The 22,188-nt window shown below is 41.3% G+C and overlaps 1 protein-coding gene and 2 long non-coding RNA genes across 4 annotated transcripts in view; 2 read left to right on the top strand and 1 right to left on the bottom strand.

Moving 5' to 3' along the window:
- PPARGC1A (PPARG coactivator 1 alpha) overlaps positions 1 to 22,188 on the top strand; it is a 373,942-nt gene that overhangs the window by 233,298 nt on the left and 118,456 nt on the right. The gene's annotated exons all lie outside the window — the stretch shown is intronic.
- Positions 1 to 22,188, top strand: part of LOC113969127 — a 171,453-nt gene that overhangs the window by 119,895 nt on the left and 29,370 nt on the right. The gene's annotated exons all lie outside the window — the stretch shown is intronic.
- Positions 10,850 to 13,786, bottom strand: LOC113969125. Its single transcript, XR_003534760.1, has 2 exons — positions 13,471 to 13,786; positions 10,850 to 11,056 (listed from the first exon to the last, which is right to left on the bottom strand). It is a non-coding gene; the product is annotated as an uncharacterized LOC113969125 (long non-coding RNA).

Raw genomic sequence — 22,188 nt, 5'->3', positions numbered from 1 at the left:
AGCCCACAGCAGAAAACACACCATAAGAAACAGCCTCTCCACAATCTCGACACCTCTTCATGTATACAAGATTCTGCATAGGTTCCTTTTACTCTTCTTCTTCTTATTATTATTATTATTATACACATTTAGGGAAAAAATCCCACACCACAAATCATTTTGAAAAAACATGCTTTGTCATGGTTCTTGTTTCATATGTTTTTGGTTTGCAGTTTTATAATGTTAATGTTGGGTTGCCAGTACAAGGCTTTGTTTCTACTATCAAACTACTGATTAATTCTCTTTGCTTTTAGGGTTTTTTTTAAGATAGACAGCAAGAAGGTTATGTGTACTTTGTCTTTTCTCTTTTTTTCCTGTGTTTATTTGTCTGCACAAGACACATTACAGGAAACCTTTCACACGGGAGTTGCTCTGTTGCTATAATAATTGATACTGGAAAGTTATGTGAAGGTCTTGTTGTGCTAAACAAACTAGCTTTTTCTCAGAATGAAAAGATAAATGGTGGGACCTAAAAAAGAAAACCCTTTAAAAATGACCTATGGTGTAAGATATATAAACTACAGGAAAAGTACTCGCATATTTTTATCATTGGAAAGAAAGGTCGCTATTTTTCTGCCACAGTAACAGAATAATAATATGTTCAGTTAGCAAAAACTCGTACAGGCAAATGTTAAGATGCTAATAGATGTTGCAAGCCAGAACTTGAACAGAGAATTCTGCTTTCCTAATGTGGGTTTGCTGCCCTTCAAATGATTAGATTCTGTCAATCAAAGACTGTTTTCACATATAAAGCTATTATAGTCTGATCTTCCTCATTTCTGAAGGGCAACCAAACTTGAATGCTCTTGGTGATAAAATACTGGTTGCTTTATGCCCTGATTTTATAGATGGGTGTTAAAACAAATTTAGTCTTAAACTTTCTGTGGAAATAATTTGAAATGCAATTTGCTATGCATGTATTCATCTTCTCTCCTCTTGCTCTTCTGATTTTTCCATTGATATATTGATCATAGTGGATAAAAAAGGTTATCTCACACCAATTTCCACCATGGCCCATTTCACCATCCAGTCTTCCAGCTGAGCTTTACTCTAAGCTATCTAAATTAAGAGTCTGCAAGAAAACACATCTTTGCTCCTGAGCTAGAAGCCTAAATTTAGTGTATGTAAGAGAGGTCTTGGAACTGGTTTACTCTGGTGGTGTAGGACTTGTAGACTGTCTGCGTTTATAATATCCTGCCAGCCCAGGTCTCAAAGTGATGTGGAAGTCCAAACTCTTCGATGGTCAACACTGCCTCCCCCATTCTGGCTCGGAGAGGAGTCTAAGTCAGCTGGCTTTGTGTTCATGGGAATTTGCCAACGGTAAGGGGAGGCAGAGTGGGAGGGAACCCCAGGGACTGAATGGCATGGCAGCATGACCCCATCCATGGCTCCATGGCAACATGACTCCATCTCCTTGCAGCTGGCTGGGCTGGGGCTCTCACCGGGGCTCACAGTGGTGCAGTAACAAGAGGTGACCGCAAGGGGTAGTTGGTGGAGTGAGCTGAAGAACCACAATCAAAACACACAAAACCCCGAGATGGAATAATTTTGTTTTAAGCAAACATGAGTTAAAAATCTCAGTGTTTTCCATTACACTGTTGTGTTTTTTTTCTGTGTGAAACTCTGCATGATAATAATGTTCTTGTGTCAACCTGTGGTATTTCCTGTTGAGATTTCTTAATGGTGTTTATTAATTTAATTAAAGAAATAGAAATTATTTAAAGGCATAAGCACAGAGACAAAAGTAAGGTTGAAGAATCTATTTGAGCTCTGTGTTGCCTGCCTTTTTGAGCACTTGATTTCAACATTTGTATTCATCATGGCCAGGCTTCGCGAACGAAGATTTGGGAAGGGCTCTACCCATTTTTCATGCAAGCGCGTTGGTGGCTAAAAAGGCCAATACGAGATAGACACATCCGGTTGCAAAAGACACAGCAGAAAGACTCCTTAGATGGTATATTCTGCAAGGCTCGATTCTTTCTGCGTTGTCTTTTCTCCTCAAGAGTGATCCTGCGTGCCTTCTCAAAAGCATCAGCAGCGTTATAAATGGTCTGTCTCCAGGCCTCCCGATTGGAGGCCAGAGTAGACCAGTTATGGTGATCAATATGCCCGAGGCTGAGTTGTTGCTTCAGGGAGTCCTTGTATCTTTTCTTCGGAGCTCCTCTCTTGCGGCAGCCGGAGGCAAGTTCACCATAAAGCAGGATCTTAGGGAGGCGGTGGTCCTTCATCCTGGAGACGTGCCCTGCCCATCGCAGCTGTGTTCTCAGTAACATGGCCTCAATACTTGTGATTGCTGCCTGTTCAAGAACAGATGTATTGGTCACATAATCTGACCAGCGGATGTTCAGGATTGTACGGAGGCAGCGTTGATGGAAGTGTTCTAGGAGACGCAGGTGGTGGCGGTAGATGACCCATGATTCGGAACCATATAAAAGAGTAGACAGCACTATGGCTCTGTAAACACTGATCTTGGTACTTTTCTTCAAGTGTTTATTACGCCATACTCTTTTATGGAGTTTTCCAAAGGCACTATATGCCTTCGCTAACCTATTATCTATCTCCCCGTCGATCTTACCATCTGAGGAGATGAGGCTGCCTAAGTAATTAAACTGTTGGACTGATTTGAGTTCTGATTGGCCGATGGTGATGTGGGGATGATGGAGGACTTCCTGAGGTGCAGGTTGATGGAGAACTTCAGTCTTCTTTAAGCTGACTTCCAGCCCAAAGAGCTCAGCAGCATCTGCAAAGCAGGATGTTAAACGCTGCAGAGCTGCTTCTGTGTGGGCAACAAGGGCAGCGTCATCAGCGTAAAGCAGCTCCCGGACAAGATGGTTTAGGGTCTTGGTGTGGGCCTTCAGTCGCCTTAGGTTGAATAGGCTTCCATCAGTACGATATCGAATGTAGATACCGTCCTGATCATCGAGGTCTGCCGTGGCCCTTTGGAGCATCATGCTGAAAAAGATTGTGAATAGGGTAGGAGCGAGAATGCAGCCTTGTTTCACACCATTCTTTATTAGAAAGGGCTCAGAAAGTGTGTTGCCATATCTGACTTGGCCATGCTGATCCTCATGAAGTGAGATGATCATTTTAAGGAACTTGGGGGGACAACCTAAACGTTCCAAAATCTGCCAAAGACCTTTTCTGCTCACAGTATCGAAAGCCTTGGTGAGGTCGACAAAGGTTACATAGAGACCTTTGTTCTGTTCCCTACACTTCTCTTGCAGTTGTCTGAGAACAAATATCATGTCTGTGGTGCTCCTGTTGGCTCTGAAGCCACACTGACTTTCAGGTAGAATTTCTTCTGCTATAGCGGGTATTAGTCTGTTCAGGAGTATTCTTGCCAAGATTTTGCCAGCAATGGAGAGCAGAGTAATACCACGGTAATTTGAGCAGTCAGATTTAGTACCTTTCTTCTTATACAAGGTGATGATGACTGCATCACGAAGGTCTGAAGGTAGTTCGCCTAGTTCCCAACAGCGCACCACAAGCTCATGAAATTTAGCATGGAGTGCATGGCCCCCATGTTTCCAGACTTCGGGTGGAATTCCATCAACCCCAGCTGCCTTACCGATTTTCACCTGCTGTATGGCCTTGAGGGTTTCTCCTAAAGTGGGGGCAGTATCCAATTCGAATTTCACTGGTTGTTGTGTGATGGACTGAATTGCTGAGTCTTGTACTACACGGTTGGTGCTGAAAAGAGTCTGAAAGTGTTCAGACCATCGATTCAGAATGGAGGTTTTATCTGTCAGAAGCGTTTGACCATCTGCACTGAGTAGTGGGCTTTGGACTTGGTATGTAGGCCCATATGCTGTTTTCAGGGCCTCATAGAAACCTTTGTGATCCCCTGTATCTGCACATAGTTGAGTTTTTGCAGCTAGATCGGTCCACCACTTGTTCTGGATGTCACGGAGTTTCTGCTGAAGCTTGCTGCATGCAAGACGAAAGGCTATTTTTCTTGTGTGACAGGATGGCAGTGCAAGGTGGGCTTGGTGGGCAGTTCTCTTCTTCCTCAACAAGTCCTGGATTTCTTGATTGTGTTCATCAAACCAGTCCTTGTTCTTCTTGAGGGAGAACCCTAAGGATTCTTCAGAGGATTGCAGGATGCAGCTTTTAATATGATGCCAAATTGTTTCAGGAGAGGAATCTGCAGGATTTGTGGGATGGTTTTCGAGCCTGGTTTGAAGATTTGTCTGGAATCTTTCTCTTACTGTGGCTGATTGGAGATCGTTAACTTGAAGTCTTCTCCTTGGGATACTGCCCCTTTTGGATTTGAATTTGAGAATGAAGTTGAGTTTACAGCGCACAAGCCGATGGTCTGTTTGGCATTCTGCGCTGGGCATCACGCGGGTGTGGAGGACATCGCGGACATCTCTCTGACGCACCAAGACATAATCAATGAGGTGCCAATGCTTAGACCTGGGGTGCATCCAGGTTGTCTTCAGACTATTTTTCTGCTGAAAGATAGTATTAGTTATGGTAAACTGTTGCTCTGCACAGAATTCTAGCAGAAGTCGACCATTATCGTTGCAGTTTCCAACACCATGCTTGCCTAATACTCCTTTCCAGGCTTCAAAATTCTTACCTACTCTGGCGTTGAAATCACCAAGGATAATGATCTTATCATCTGCGGGCACCTTTTGGGTAAGGCAGCGCAGGTCAGTGTAGAATTTATCTTTTTCAGCAGGGTCAGCTTGGAGAGTTGGGGCATATATACTAAAGATGACAACGTGATGCTTGTTGTTTAGTGGAAGGCGTAGGGAGATAATGCGGTCAGAGTGACCTGTCGGCAGATTTTCGAGTTTAGGGACAATAGAGTTTTTGATCATGAAACCGACACCTGAGAGGTGTTTTTCGGTTCTGGGCTTACCTGACCAAAAGAGTGTGTAACCGGCACCATGTTCTCTGAGGCTGCCTTCCTCGTGAAGGCGAACTTCACTGAGAGCAGCAATGTCGATGTTGAGACGAGCCAGTTCATGGGCAATTAGGGCAGAACGTCGCTCAGGACGTCCGCTATTCACAGAATTATTATTATTAACATTTGTATTACAACAACATGAACAGTATTTTTGGGAGCTGTGTGTTTTAGACAGATAATTACAGATACATCAGGCATTACTCTTGCTTCCTCAGGTCCAAAACTCTTGTTGGCTTTGGTGTTGAAACTCAAGTGTCTTGTCTTTTGGGGGCAGGCCACTATTTCAGGGTAGAAATAACAGTTACCTGATGAAGTTGTTGGAAGGTTTACATCCGTTGTGATACAAATAGGGTAGACTTCTGCACTCTAGTCACTTAAAACTTGCTCTTTCTGAGCACATCTGTCAAACTTGCCTGCAAAAATATTGCTGAAGAGGTAAAAGGTTGCAGACACGGATGGAAAAAGTCCTCTTCTTCCTTAAAATAATAATCACGGCTTTTAGCTGTGGTACTTGGTCTTAACAGCCTGCTTTTGTCAACAGTGGGTGTCAAGGACCCCATACTGTACTGGGTTGTTGACCAGTTGTCTCCTGGCAGGCTGGATGCAGAGCAGCCTTATAGCCCACCCACTACCTTACTCTGAATTTACCTGGGCGCTGGAAAATTGGGAAAAACTTTCCTCCTGGATGCAACCTCCTGCTGTGCTGTCTAAGCCTTGGGTGGCTGATGTGCTTCTGGTGGAGGCATGTTACCCCTCGCAGTCCAATACTGGTTGGTTGTGTTGCTGACTCACTTATCTCAGTCCCATAGCCCACCTAGATCCATGGCTCCAGATAACTGCCTTTTTGATTTGCCCCACAAAGTTTTGTCTTCCATCTTCTCTCCCTCCTTCATGTCTCTTGCAGAACACTGTGTGCATTGGGGTTTTTTACATACACTGTTTGCAGGATGCTTAGCTGCCTGCTTTGATGCCTTCCCTTCCTAGAGGTACATCGGCAAGTACCAGTTACCATGTCCTTGTTAGCCAGAAGATGTCAAATAATAAGTAGCTTTCACCTACTGAGCACAGTGCTTCCCAAACACTGGTAATTAGAAATAACTTGGCTTTTCCTTGCTTCATCTGCAAGGAAACACTCCTGGTTAGCCTGTGATTTTAAGCTCGGTGCACAGCCCGGCTTTACCGATGGTATCGCTCCCGTCAGGTTGTAACAGAGTTATGGCATCTCCTTCCCTTGCGTGGAGTGCCCGTGTCTGTGCGCCGCAGGCTCGTTAAAGCTGATGCCCAGCAGGAGCAGTTTATGTTTCTGTAATGGCTTTTATGTTGTTGTCTCATGGAGTTAGGTCTGTCTGAAGACAGCCAGAGTTTAGAGCAGTTAAAGCTTCTGATGGAGATTACCATAATTACAAGTGATCAACATTCAGTGCTTTCCCCCCTCCACCCTCCCTCCCAGCACAGCTTGTCTCGGGTCAGGCTGCAGAGAGGCCACTTGGAGAAAGTGCCTTTATGGTGACATCCGTGATCTGACACCTTGCCCAAAGGGTGACATCACTGCCTACCTGCAAGACCATCAGGTTTCAGTTATTGCTGTATTTCCACCAAAGGCAACTGAATCAGCATTGTGCTTGTCTGTGCCGTTACTGATACTCCTTACCTTCACCTGTTCATTTACATTTTAATCATGACCTTACAGTTTACGTAATTGTGATTCTTGTTTTGTTTAAGTGATATTCCCCACAGGATTGCTTAAGAATGCACCGACAGAAATCCTACTTAGCAATTTTCCCTCGATCACATCCCTTCCAGCACTTGCTAATATATTTGAGGTAATAGCCAAAAGTCATGATAGTGAAAAAGGGGTTAAAAGCAAGAAATACAAGTACATCCTGGATAGATGAATCCATTTTTCCACTAATTAATAGCATGCTTCTAACAATGGAAAGCTATTAAAACATGAAGGTATGTTTTGTGAATCACATTTATCAACCACTATACATGCTGAAATTCCATTATTTATTCTGTATTTTTAACATAGCATATGGATTTTTTCATTCAAATGTGGAAAGTAGCAACAAAAACCTTTTTTTTGCCTCCATTTAAGTATATATTCATGCAAAAATGAAAATGTAATAAGAACTGTACGTTCTTATGTCAACAGTAACCTTTAAATGGTGTTCTTTAGATAAAACTGTGAATATTGGAAAAGAAAAAAGAAAGATAAGTGGTTCCCGTATTCATCTTAGTCCAAAATCTATTCTACCCACTGCTGGTTGCTGGCGTTGTTTGATGATATGACAGAGTAACAGAGAATCAGATTATCAGAAAAGGAGATTCCCAATTTAATAGTTACTTGCAGAAATCAAAGTAGTTTTTCCTTTATCTTAACATCTCAAAAATAAGTAGCTGCTAAATTTCAAATCGTGTAGCCTTCCTGATTTATCATCATATCGTGGATGCACTTGGCTGTCTAACATCAGGGAATCCAATAACTCCCGTCACATACGAAGAAAAGAAAAAATCCTATTGGATAATGGTTTGCATTCTCCCCTACAGTGATTTATTTCTGTCACAAGACTTAATTTTATCACGAGGCAGATGCTTCATCTATATCAATGCAGTACATTCCTGCATTCATTTGTTTCACACCAAAATTGTACCTGATCTATTTTCCAATGCATTTTGGCTTATTTAGTACACGGAGTGATTAGATGGTGTTTAATCACATGTGTAATTTCCAGTCTTCATAATTCTCAAGCATAATAAAGCGAGGCCCATGTAAAGAAGCATAATATTAAATTAAATTGCAGAGAGTAGCAGTTAGAGATGCAGCTGGTGTTAACATTTCGATCTCTAGCGTGTCACGGCAGAGCATGTCAAGTGGAATAAGCAGAGCTTACCCAGGTTGATCAGGTGATCAGCCCAAAGAGAGTATGCCAAACTTTGCCCTGCATTAATTTCTCTCAGGCTATAATGAAAAAAATAGTAATCGCACCTTCTCCTTTGAAATCTGCAGCTCCCCCAAGTGCAGAAAGCCTATCCCGTGTGTTTTAATGAGAAATGCGTGTCCTATCAACACTTTCCCCCACCCCTCCGTCTGCCACTTAATACAGATTATACTCTCTCAAATAATCATCTTTATTTGGTGGGGCAGCTGAGGTCCACAGGTTGGGATCCTCTGCCAAGTGTCATTACACCGTGGGAGTGGGCTGTGGCTGCTTAGCTGGCCTTATCCGCAGCACTGCCAGCCTGGAGAGCTGAGCTGCCTCCCTGGGACAAGAAGTGGTCCCAGGGAAGGGCTGTCAGACTGCTGAACTTCTCAATCAGCAGAGGATATATGTGATTCCTGTTCTGACATTCTGCCTGGAGGACCATCTATTGTCAGCTGCCATTGACAAGTGACAGCAGAGCTGTGACTTCCAGGAAGTTTATCATCTTCTTCTCCCTCCTTTCTTTGCTTCCCTTCTCTTTTTATAAAAAACCCTTGACCGGCTGCCCTTTCCTTTGGTATGGAGCATGGGCGAGTAAAGGTAAGAGCAATGGAAAGTTTCCCAGTTTTACAATTTAGTGGTAGCACTGTGAGGGAGTGAATATATGGGGAAAGAGACTGAGGTAATGACAATTCTCAAAACAGCTGTTGTACGATTCAGCTTCACTACTTCAGTTAATTAATCAGCACCTTGCTGGCAACTCTAGGGGAGATACTCGTTAGATACTGGTAGCAAACAGACAATGCTTTCATATCAAGTATGTTCAACAACATCTAATACAGAGATAACTTCCACAAAAGAGGTCAGGGAATACAGAGGCTCATAAAAGCGCTCACGAAACAGCATTTAATATCCTGGTATATATGAATGTGCTACATATGCTGCCTACTTTGTTACAGCTCTCTGGCTTAAAACACTGTGGACTAACAACAGCAAACTTTCATGTGTTCAGTAGAGGTATTTATCTGAGATAATATTCTTATAGATATGTTTATATAAGTGCTGTGTACGAGTGCCCACTATTCGTTGCTGCATTCATGTAGGATTTCAGAGACCTTACATTCTAAATGATTCTATTCTCTTTTTTGCTGCAGGATGAAAAAAATGGGAAAACTTAAATCCTTCATGCAAAGCTATTTTGTAGAAAGTCAAAATGTGATTAAGATAAAAAAACTCAGTTGGGAGAATGCTGAGTCTACATGTTGTCTCTGAGATTTCCCTCTTTCCTCTTTGACTTAAAGGAGATACTTTGCATCCTACCTACTAAGTTGATAAGAGCATTCATATTTTATGAGGAATAATGCACAGAAAGCTTAAACCAATGAAATTACATATCTACATTTGTAGTATATTTTATATTTTAGTACAGTCCTAAAATTGCCGTTAATGAATATTAGCTTGAAGTTCAAGACAAAACTGGCTTAAAAAAAATGTAACAGCCCTGTTAGGACAAACATTTTCTTCTGCCATGCTGATTTACTGGTAAATTGCAATTCGATGCATTGTACTTCCTTTTCTGAGACCTCTTCTCTTGCTCTGTTCACTTTTCTGATTTAACCCTCTTGTAGGTTAGGCAGTAAATTGCAATGACAGTGACACACTTAAGAGACTGAAATTTATTTGCTGTCACATGTTCCAAACATGCTCAGTTTAATTTTTCAGTTGACTTTATTGATTTATTAAGAATGATAATAGCCTGCATATCACTTCATATGCATAACTTTCAGATAAATCTTCAATACTACTGGCGCATAGTCGTGTGTCCATTGTGGAAGGGAGTGAATGCGTTTAAATATTTAATGTGGTGTTTGTGGAGTTCAGCACCAGGTGGTTTTATGGGTTTTGGGGTCGTTCTGGGTCTGCCTGATGCTCTGTGGAGCTGCAGGTAGTGGCATAACCTCAGGTAGGACTCTCTGATGCAGTTGTAGGAGTCATCAGCTCTCTGGAACGGGGCTCAGAGTTGTATTAAGCAATTTATGTGGACAATTTATCCAGTCTGCTGCCATGTACTGATGTAGACAATTATAGCTCCAGCTCTTTAATGAAACGTACATTATGGTAGAAAGAATATCATAGTTTCTATTATACTCAGGGGAACTATAAAGAGAAATGTCCTTTTTTAAATTAGCTTTACGGCACTGAAGCTTTTATGTATTTACATGCAAGTACACTATTAACCCAAACTACTTGTTTTGAACTCTCTCTGTTGTCAGCTCTTGGGAAGTGTCACGGGCTGGTAGAAAAACTTCTTTTGTGCCTACCTTTAAGCACTGCTGGCCTTTCATGTTAATGGGAGTCTGTTAAAACTTCCACTTTGCTGCAGTCATTCAGACGACAGTGAGAACAGGATGCTGTCTTAATCTTCCCTAATCTGTAGCAAAAACCTGAGATAAAAAAGGACTTTTGTCTAATCCGGCCTCTCAGGTATGGTTTACTTTAGATTTGAGCTATAAATATCTTTCTTTACTTTGTTCTTCTGAGAAGCAAACTGTTGAAAATGGAGCACGGATTCATTCTTCAGCTGCCCGTTTGAGAAAGAGAGAAAGAGCCTTTATAATTTGGAAAAGAGAAAAATAAAGACAAGGCTTTTGGTGTGTGTCCTCCATTTGGTGAATGCACCCTGTTGTAGAGCTACCTGTTGCCGGGACAGCCGTGGACATGAGTCACCCAGTGCTGACTGCTGTCGAGCATCAGGAAGGTTCAACCTCTGGTTTCAAGTGTTGAAGACAGGTCCATCTATACCTGAAGGAATTGTCTCCATAAACCTTGGTTTCAACATTTTAGAAATATATTTGTGCGTTTGCGCTTAATCATTCTTATCTAGTAAAAATAAAAATCGCACTATGAAATGAAGAAATGGGGTGGGAGAGAGACTATGCTTGGAATGAAATAAAATTAACAGCTTTGCCTGTGACTTCTGTCAACTCAATATTTCATCTGCATTTTCTCTGTTTATATACTCCACGTCTCAGATATTCCTAAATTGCAGTAGTTCTTCAGCAGCAGGCCAATCCAAAAAGAAGTGAACTCAACAGATTGTTTTCCTTTGTTGCCTGTAATGATGCCGGATGAAATACCTGCTCTACTACAGTCCAGTTTCTTAAGTACTGTTTCTTGTCTGAGGGCAGAATTTGGAAAGGAGAAGTAGTTAAAAAGCGAATGCCACAGATATTAATTGGAATTACTTGATACAAGTGGCTATAAAATTATTGGAATGTCTGAAGACTTCCAGTTATTCCTGGTTTCTTTTGCAAACTTGGGGGGGGGGGTTAGAAATGGATGTAAGAAAATTGCTGCTCAGAATTTACATGATATCCCAAACCAGGCTTCAATAAGACTTTTCATAAATCATTATTCCCTCATAGCACTGTTATCATCATCTCCATATCCAGATGAGGGGTCTGTTTAAGGTTGTCACTGGGCTAAGAAAAAGTAAACTTATGTTGTCTACCTGGGCATGGCTTTTGCACATCATTTACCAACCCCCCCCCCCAAATCATAGCAATCCTTGGATGTCCTTGTTCAGTCTGATTCAGTGTTCCTTTCATTTGTGTTGAAAACCTACTGAAAAAAACCTCCTTTGAGGAAAAAAAAGTGTCAGAGCCCTGAAAATAGGTTAATTCTGAAATCTGTAATGTTTTCCATGTACTTATGTAGGGAAAAGGTAAAGGGTGGATTTTATAATCCCTTGAAACCATGTGTGTATATCATAGATATAAAATGGGAGAGAAAAGGTTGAATTTGGATCTATAGTCATTCGGAGTCAGAGAGTAATGATGACAATGTCATCTGGTAATGAGGGGCTAATGGGGCTAAACTTCATCAATTAAATCCTTTCTCTTTTATAGATTCATAGATTATAATGCCAGTAAGGAATACTGTGATAATCTAGTCTGACCTCGTCTTACAACATATACTATGAAACTTCCCTGAAATAATTCTTGTTTGAACAAGAGCATTTATTTCAGAAATAAAGCATCCAACCTTGATTTAAAATTGCCATGGTTGGAAATGCCTGAGAAACCTTGATAAATTGTTGGAATGGTTAATTATGTCTCTCTGTTAAAGGGGCCTACCTTCTCTCTCCTCTGAATTTTTCTCTCTTCAGAGGGACCTGGAGAAGTGTGATCTTTGTGTGCTGTGGATGTGATGGGGTGTAGGCCACTTGGGAGTTTCTCATCTTCAAATCTGTCAAATCTGATTTCCTTTTATGACAAGGTAACCCACCTAGCTGATCAAGGGAAGCCAATTGACATAATCTTTCTGGATTTGAGTAAACCTTTCAATGCTGTCTCTCACCATATCCTGTACAAAATGTCCAGCCCACAGCTGGATAAACACATCATGCACTGGGTGAGCAATTGGCTCACAGGTCGAGCACAGAGGGTAATAGTGAATGGGGTAACATCAAACTGGCCACCTGTCACTAGTGGGGTTCCACAGGGCTCCATCTTAGGCCTATGCTCTTCAACATCTTCATAAATGACTAGGACACAGGATTGGAAGGGATACTAAGCAAGTTTGCACATGACACAAAACTGGGAGGAGCTGTTGACTCCCTTGAAGGCAGGGAGGCCCTGCAGAGAGACCTTGACAAATTACAGGACTGGGCAATCACCAACCATTTGAAGTTGAACACAGGAAAGTGCCAGATTCTGCACCTGGGATGGGGCAACCCCAGGTGTTCATACGGACTGGGGAATGAGAGGCTGGAAAGTAGTGCTGTGGAAAGGGACCTGGGGGTCCTGGTTGATAGCAAGTTGAATATGAGTCAGCAGTGCCCTGGCAGCCAGGAGGGCCAACCGTGTCCTGGGGGGCATCAGGCAAAGCATCACCAGCCGGTAAAGGGAGGGGATTGTCCTGCTCTGCTCTGCACTGGTGTGGCCTCACCTTGAATATTGTGTGCAGTTTTGGGCACCACAATATGAGAAAGATATTAAGCTCTTGAAGAGTGTCCAAAGGAGGGCAATGAAGATGGTGAAGGGCCTTGAGGGGAAGCTGTATGAGGAGGGGCTGAGGTCACTTGGTCTGTTCAGCCTGGAGGAGACTGAGGGTCATTGCAGTTACAACCTCTTCATGAGGGGAAGAGGAGGGGCAGACACTGATCTCTTTTCTATGGTGACCAGTGACAGGACCTGAAGGCAATGGCCTAAAGTTGTGTCAGGGGAGGTTTAGGTTGGATATTAGAGAAAGGTTCTTTACTCAGAGGGTGGTTGGGCACTGGAACAGGCTCCCCAGGGAAGTGGTCACAGCACCAAGCCTGATAGAGTTCAAGAAGCATTTGGACAATACTCTCAGGCACATGGTGTGATTCCTGGGCCTGTAGTGTGCAAGGCCAGGAATTTGACTTTGATGGTCCTTGTGGGTCCCTTTCAACTTAAAATATTTTGTGATTCCATTATTCAAATAAGCACTTCAAAGCAGTGGGGACATCAACTGTCCCTGCATATCAGGATGTGTTCCTATCAACTAAGTAACAGCCAGTGAGTTGTTCCTTGGTGTGAAGGACACAATTTGCATCCTGGGATTTACCTGTGCTTTACAGGTTTGCCAGTGATAGTAACGGGCAAAATTCTCTTGGAACAGATATTGTTTGGAGTTGCATTGCTTGACTGTATTTCTCCTGCCATACTGTCTGTCTCTGCTCTTTCCTTTGAGAACCAGTGTGTCTGCTTTGAGAATCAGTTGTACACTGGGATATAGAGCAGGAATGGAGCAGAGTTCAGAGGGATTTACTAACCTTTGCAACTGTGTTTCTTACCTAGGCACTTCTTCATATTCATCTCCTTGCACTTTCTCCCAGTAGTTTCCCTGCCAAGTGGCATCCTTTTGATGTGACTGGGATACAGTAAGCATTCCATAGTAGTTAGGAGGGAACACTGACAAGAGAAGGAATGAGCAAACTAGCTCTATGACATGTGCATCTCTGTCCTCAACCCAGCTTTTGCCAGCCGCCTCTTCAGGAGGAAGGAATGAGATGGGTTTCAGAGTCCTGTTGGAAGTGGAGAAAAGCATGTCAGCGTGAGGGGTAAATCATGGGTGTAGCAAAGTTCTCCATCGTAAGCCTTTCTGCCCAGCCCATGCTTGAGCTGGCCCCAACCCCAGCATGTTCCTGTTGTGGGTATGCAGTGCCCATTTAAGAAGTGCTCATCTAGAAAATGGAATTAGAAAGGTTTTCTGAGAGCCCAGAAGAAAAATTACTTCAGTTAGTAATTAATGGTATTTGCACACGGTTAGCATTTTAATATCATGCAAGATTTTGCAGGCACTAGAAAGTCCTGTGCTACTGATTTGGATGTCTTGCAAATGAGGGACATAAAAATAAGAGGAATCACATGTGGGAATGTGAGATCCTGGAATGGAAAGCCATTCCATTATGACATTTCTTACCAGTATTACCTTCCTAGATTTTCGTGTGGCTCATTCCAGTGTCTCACCATGTTCTGCCCATTTTCTGCAAGGAGAAAATCTTTTGTATTGAACAGAGTATTTTTCCTGTAGTTTTGTGAAAAATACTTGTTACTTTTCCAATTGGGATAACTTGTGAAATCCATTTAATTAGCAGGCCGATAGCATTGTGACTGTACACTCTGTGGGATTCAGTGTCTCCATTTCATGCAATGAGAAACAAAGACCCTCCATTTGATGGCTGGAGATGCTCAGTTCAGTCCCACAAGGGCTGACCCATCTGACAACAGTCTGTCATTTCATTTTTCCTGAGAACAGGAATTCTGAGAGAATAAGGATTGCTTCTGGCCAGGAGTGAGTTAAGGCAGCCCTTAAAACTAGTCAAACGAGGATATTCAGCTTACATTATAAGTGAAATGTGTATTTATGCCTTTTCTGTAAGCTGAAAAGCCCCGAGTATCTCAGGAGGAGTTTATGGCCTTTCATCATTTTCATTGATCAGGATCAACATTAATCTGGTAAATTAATCTGAGAACTCCTCTACCTCTCACCTTCACAAAACAAAACTCCTCCAGTCCTGTCCTCCAGCATTTTCATCAGATTTTTTTGGCTGAGAACAGAAGGTAGAGAACACAGAAGTGCCAGGCATCCCCAGCTCTGAGGTGAGGGTGCTTCTGCAGCAAACATTTCCCAAGGAGCTTCCCATGTCAGTGGTACCTACACAGCTCCAAGGAGTTGGTATCACCAAAACTGGCCTGTGAACCTCTGCTGTTCTTGAAGTATCTGTTACTGCTCCTCAGCTGGAGCTCTGTCTCCAGAGAGGCCATCTGGGCTCCTGCTGCTCTGAAAGGGCAGATAAATTGGGTTCTTGAAGGCAGATGGCAGTTTCTTATGGATAATGTAGTATTCCAGTAATTACTGTAGGAAAATGATGTAAGCTAATGTGTATTAGTTCTGCTACTATAATCTAAAATGTATTAATATTGTGGCAGTACTATTCCATTTAATGGTTGCATTAATACATATGCTGTGGATATGATGGTACACTTGCATTTATATTGCGTATTTTACCACAATATTTACAATAGTATTACTTACAAAATTATGGACAAAGTTGCCTGATTTCATGGGTGGGTCCTACCACAAATAGTATATGTCATGGCTTGTTATAGATTATTAGGAAAGTCATATGTGGGAATCATTAATATAGGTTAAGTAGTTATCAATACAAATTTTATGAACAATAAAACCAAACACCAGTCTCTCAGCAGTAAAGCTATTAGGATACATATTATAGCATTTGTATTGAAGTTTCTGACCACTCTTTTTTTCCTAGGTATCAAGTTCAGTCAGTTGTGAGAGCACTCAAATGGTGAAAACTACAGGGGGTAGCATACCTTTCATGAGGACCTAGGCATGATTACACAAGTACTTCTTGCCAACAAAAGTAGACCAAAACATGAAACAAAATACTCATTTTAAGTTATGTCCAAAAATACCGTTATAAATGCAACCCATGGTTAGTGTGTTGTACTTCCATATGCTGTAAGTATAGTGTGTTGTTACAGCTCTTCCCAGCTCTCAGGGAAATAAAGCAGCCCTAGTCTTCTTAAATATTAGGATCCTTGGCTTGATTTGTCACATGCCTGTAAGTCTCTGATTTGAGTTCTTCAGCCGTGAGGGTACCCATTATGTGCCTCCTGTGTGTCCTTCCCTGCCGGCACCCACTCCACACAGCAGCTGAAGTACTGGTCCAGTCAGCAGTACTTGGAGGCTCCACTTTGCTCACTCTATTTCAGAGGCATAAAATGCACTGCACTGGGAGGAAACAAATCCAATCATAATTCTTGCTGCTATTTTCTGATCTCTCAGTTTGTTTCTGTTATCTAGAGCTATATTACATATTTTAGGCTATAACACTGGCAAGATCTGTTTAAAGACAATTAAAATGCAAAATTTAAAGTTGCATGGGAGTATAATTTCATATGATTTACTGTCCGGTTTTTGCCAAGCACTCCACTGTCACCAGCATAACATTTGGTAAATAACTGAATTTAAGGAGTATGCTAGCCACAAGGTGTTATCAACACTAGGTTTTTTTCTTTATCTGCTTTGAACAAGCTGTTTCATGTATTGGAAATTTGTTAAAGAACAGAATAGAGCTTACACAAAAGGACTTAGCATTTAACATTTTCACACACTATTGAATTGTTAAACTTCAAAGATTTTTTCTTCTGATTGCTAAGCCTTAATTAAAGCAGATTGCAAAATACTAAGTGTACAGTGAGAGATTTGCAGGAGATATTTGGAATCAGAAAATCTCAGCGATGGTTTAGTTACATTTTCTTCTGACCTCTGAGCACAGAAGTTACATCAGCTGAGGCTCTGAGAGTAAATCCTGACAGCATTAAAGTCAGTAGCAAATTCACTCAATCTCTGGAAAATGGGCCCTACAATTACTGACTTAAGAAGCTCAATCTACTTACTTTGTCCAAGAGGAGGATGTGAGGTGATGGGATGATGGTCTACAAGGTATTACCTGAAGACGATACCTTTGATAGCAGATAGCTCCTTAATCGAGGAGAAAAAGGCAAGATGAGATGCCAGGGTTAAAAGATGATCCCAACAAATTCAGAGGAGAAATTTGCCACACTTCCTCAGGAGTCAGATCCCAAGCTTCTTGAACAATGTTTCTTGGGAGGGGAATTAATTCCCTGCTGGGAGCTTTTAAGTCAGATTACAACTTCAGAGCCTTGTTTTCCCCAGGGGGTGGGGGACCCTGCTGGGATCCTGGTGCCAGGACCTGTGGAAAGTCTAAGAGTAATCAGAAGTTTGCTCCCAAAGAGTTTTATCAGTTTTGGCCCTGCAACTTCCAGCCCCATCAAGCCTCACCCAGGCAATGCCATTCCCATCAGCTGTGCCATGGACATGTGGGTACATGTCCCACATGCTAGTCACGAGAGAAGTGACAGGGAGTAGCTGGAAAAGCAAACTTTAAAAGCAGGTGGGTGAGACCAACCTAGGTTTGGGCTAAGCTGCCCAAAGCTTGATGGTCCCAAAACCTGCCTATTATCAGGGGCCAGCAGACAGCAGTTACTGCACTTCAGTGAGTGACATCACTTCTGAAAGAAAAAAATTAGAATTCCTCCAGAATTAGAATTTCCTCCCCAAAGACTGGTTGGATAGGTGTGGGGGTTAATGCTTTCCACCCAGTCCCTCACCACCCTTCCCTCCTGAGAAGCATGCCCTCTGCCCCGTGCCCCATGGGGACATGAGCCCCAGGCTCCCCACACTGTGTCTCCCACGTTACCTGGGACTTGATGTGGCTCACCAGGACTGCTGCGGGAATGGGATGAGGGGAAGTTGTCCTGGCATACAACCTCATTTGTAATAAAAAACGGTTTTCTGTAATGACACAGGTTATTATTCAGAAGATAGAGTGAAAGGAGGATTAGGACTCACTCATAATTGTGTGTTTGGTGTTGTGTGTACTGTACACAGAGGATGATGTACCTAAATTACGTATCCCCAAAGGCTCCCTGACAAATACTCTGTGAGAGCTCTCAGTAGAAAAAAAACTAACCCAAACCCACACTCTACTAAACCTGCCATTAAAAGACCAATTCTCTTTTTTTCTTTAAATAGTTCTGGGGTATTTTATCCAGCCATATTTTCTCAGACTTTGGGGTTCTTTACAACAGGCTTTAGATCTGAGAATTTAAGTCAAAAAGTCATTGTATTTAAAGACTGATGGGCATAGCTTTAAGGAAAACTATTGCGAATACTCTTTTTTTTTTTTTCTCCTTATCCAAGCTCTATTCATCTCATGTAAATGTTTCAGAAGCAGTTTTACTCTGCCTTAAGGCATTTCAATTAATGCTCAGATACATGCTGGTAAAAGCTTTACCTTATGGTTTTTTACTCTGAATTCCCTAGTATTCAGCAGCAGGTTTAGGACATCAATAGGTAGCAACGACTAACATGAAAAAGTGAATTAAATCTTTTTCTCCTGAGAGACTTCACATTTTCCACATTGTTTTAAGAATGCTGTGCTCCCTCCTTACTGTCAGAGATAGGTCTTTCTTACAGGGGCTCAACAGGGTTTCCCACAGGCATATTACTGTGCTTATAGCTTGACAGCTATCATGGCAAAAATAAAATCTACATTTTAATGACATTGTGATTATCATTAAAATTGGGGACAAGTCCATTCTAAACTTACTGTGATGCACCGAAGTGTTGTGATAGTATTTGTGATATGCAGTGGTATTTAGAAAGCAGTTGTGATACGCTGTGAGTGGAGTTTGCAGCTGACAGCAATGACCTGACAGATGTAAGATAGTTTAAATAGACTTTTACTTATTGCAATTATTCAGTGATGAAATTGTACAATTAGTTGTAAATCCCTGGGATTACTCCCTTCTTTCTCTAAAAGGGAACAAAAAAACCTTTTCATGGCCTTTCAGGTTTCTGCTGTTTAACACTTAAAAGATAACTTTAAAATGACGTGACATGCATTGATGGCTTTCATGTGATATGAGAAGTTGGTTTTATCATTGATTCCTTTTAATATGTTAAGAATAATATTTATCCAGTTTACATTTGTGGAGAAAAGTCTGTTCTAGTTGATTGGAGAAGAGGCTTTTTCGTGTGCAACACCGTGGAGTTTAAATGATGTGTTTACAGGCAGCAGGAGAATTTTCTCTAATGATTCTGTAATAGTGCAGTATTACCGTAACAATACCTCTGTATATTTCTGAAATAGTGATATTTTCACATAGATTTTTCCAATAATACCAGGTTCAGTCTTCACCACAAACCATCCAGTAGATTGACTAACATTTCTGATTGTGGGACAGTGTGAAAAGGCTGATTCTGTTTAAAAGTAGATAAAAGAAAAAAACCTGAAGCCCAAGCAAACATAGTTTAGTGATTTTCTGCAGTGGTTTCACAGCCTCTCGATACTCCCCAGTTGTCTTTTTTTCTGCTTTCTAGTCTAGTGTGCTACTTTTAGGCTGAGATTGATATTACTGATTTGCATGTGGTTTATTTTATTAGTAGAATAATAACATACACATATATATGATCTGGAAAGAGAGGAAGAAAAATTCCTCATGAAACCTGTGGTAGAGAACGTGATGTGTACCTTAGGAAAATATCTAGATTGTATCTCATCCTCATGATTTAGGCACACAGTGAACCAGTCCTCCTGAAATAAATACATACATTATGAACAAAGAGAGGTCCATGTAATTTAGGTTCATAATCCCTAATTAATTAGATTCCTAATCCAGATTTTTCTCTGTGCAGGCTTTCAAAGGCATCTACTTCTCTTTGTTGATTACAGAGGAAATTTCCACCCTCATCTCCAAAAACCTGATTGATTAGGTTGAGCAATAGTGGTGAAGAAAGACTGGAAACTGGAGTGACTAGGAGCAATAGGATGAAATTTGATTCAAAATAGGGAATGTTACAATTATGCAGAATTGTCTGTATGTATGGACTTAAGATAGAAAGGGGAGACTTTTTGGAAGCAGCAGAAAGAAGAAAAATAAAGGGAACATTTCCACGCTCAGATTGCACAAGGCTGTTCATAACCATCACTCATACACACTCACTTCAGTTTAGCTACTGCTAGATAATTTCATTGTGATGCCTATTTCCAGTGGAACTTCTACAACTTAATCAGTATTCCTTGACCATTGAAAGTTTAAAGGCAGAAAACTTTCTCAAAAAATGTCTGTACTAGAGGTACTTCAGTTCTGCAGAACAGCAGTGTCTTCAAAACTTAACTTCAAAAGTCTGGTTCCTGCCTGGATTCCTGGTTTGTTTGGAATCCAGTTAGCTAATCAAAAATGTGCAACATTTTCTCTTGACTAAGTTGCAGCAGCTGTATAAATATCAAGCTGTTATTCTGGGTAATCAAACAATGGGAAAGTTGTTTATACTGTGTTATTGTTAATTAATATACATCCAGAAATACTTTAAATATATATGCAAACATACATTAATCATGTTTTAAAGGCAAATGTGGGAAGAACAGGGCTTGTAAGGTAGCCATGTAGATGTAGAAACCATTAATGTTTCCGATATCCTGTGGTAGGAAGAAATATATTAAAAATTGATTTTTGAGTTCTGCCTTTTTCTTGGTAACATTTACAATAAAGGATATAGCAGAAAGTAGCCTTTAAATTGATATTTCAAAGCTTTTTATGTTTGGGATATGTTTTTCGGTATTGTTAATGGGTTTGTATAGAAGAGGAAAAAAAGGTCAGTTTCTGAATATGACGGTTTTTTTCTTCTATTAAAAAAAAGAGAAGAGTTTAGCATTCATTAATTATTTAAATATCAACCAAAATATTTGGCATACTGCTACAGTAAGAGGTATTCTTAAAACAAGGCGCAGAAAAGCGTGCTGTCCTTTAAATAACATGAATGCAGCGCAGGAGGGTGTACAGCATTAACTCTCTCTCACCTTGCTTGCTCCTGTATCTGCACACTGCGTGCAGTGAGTGAGGAGATCTGTATTTATGGGACTTTCATCGCCATGATTCAATCTTCACCCTTTTACACTTTTATAATTGAAGAGCCTCTCTTCATCCAAGGAAAGTGAACTATAACGCGTTTTGTAGCTTCTCCCAGTTAAAAGGGACACTGTATTGAGCAAGCAGCTCTGTCAGGTTGTTTTCTTTCAAAAGATGCTTTGGAAAATAGCAGTCCTTCCCAGCTTTCAGGTACGTCTGAAACATGACTCTGAGGTACCGCAGCAGTATGGACTTGCTCTAGACACAGTCTCATTAATCAAATCCTAGCTTTAACACTTTTTTTTAAATATAATTTTCTCAAATAACATGCATTTTTTGAATAATTTCATAAAACTAGTGTTGTCAGGTGCTAAGATTTACAGTGTTTTGTTCTAATTCGGCAGAACTCTTCAGGGATATGGTTCTATTTTTTTTTTTTGCAAGTATTTTTAAACCTTCAATACAGTCATAATGTAATGTGCTAATTGCCAAACCTCCTAAAGTGTATAACGAATGACATTTCATACAGCATCATTGATCATATTTTTAGGGAGTCTGTTGATGGATTAATAAACCATTGTAACCTTCTGTGCAAAAAAAAATGTTGATAATAAATGGACTGTAATCTAAAAAGCCTACTGCTAAGTGAATTGAAGTTGCAGCGGTAACTGAAAAACTGAATAATTATAGTATCACGAAGACAAAACCTCGATGTCGAAGTTTACTTTCCCAGTTAAGTCTTTGCAAAGGGCTGCTCATGAAGGTCAGGAGCACATTGTCCTTTGGCTGTCCCCGCTGTTTGGCTTGCCAGTGAGGCACTCAGGGTGGGTGGCACTGGGTCTGGGCAGTCCATCCAACCTGGAAAGAGCCTTTCTACAAATACTTATTGAAATTGTTCTAACGGATGCCATTTAGTGCACTGTGGCAAACTTTTTAGTGCCTTTTTGATGTTGGCATAGCAGCTGTAATACATGATAAGTAAAAATTTACATGGTAGGTGAAATAATATATAAAGAGTAATCAGTAATTAGGGACCCCTGGTGGCCTAGTGGTTAGGATGCAGCCCTCTCACTGCTGCGACCCAGGTTCGATTCCAGGTCCCCCGGGCAGATGGAGCTCGTTAGCCCTGTGAGGCCATCCATCTATGAGAAGGTCACTCTAAACAAACCTACGTCCTGAGGACCTCACTGCCATTGTCCAAGCTTGCTTGGCCCCGGCAGATGAACCTTAGGATTAAAGGGTGGGCTCAGTTCAGCGCAAGCTGTGTCTCACCTAAAAAATCCATTGCGCAGGCTGGAAAGGTAAAAGACCTTTCCCA

Source organism: Neopelma chrysocephalum, unplaced genomic scaffold (genome assembly GCF_003984885.1).
Source record: "Neopelma chrysocephalum unplaced genomic scaffold, ASM398488v2 Primary Assembly neopelma1_71, whole genome shotgun sequence".
In the NCBI taxonomy this organism is placed as follows: domain Eukaryota; kingdom Metazoa; phylum Chordata; class Aves; order Passeriformes; family Pipridae; genus Neopelma; species Neopelma chrysocephalum.
The sequence above is the reverse complement of the archived record's forward strand: the minus strand, read 5'-3'. Positions and strand labels throughout refer to the sequence as shown.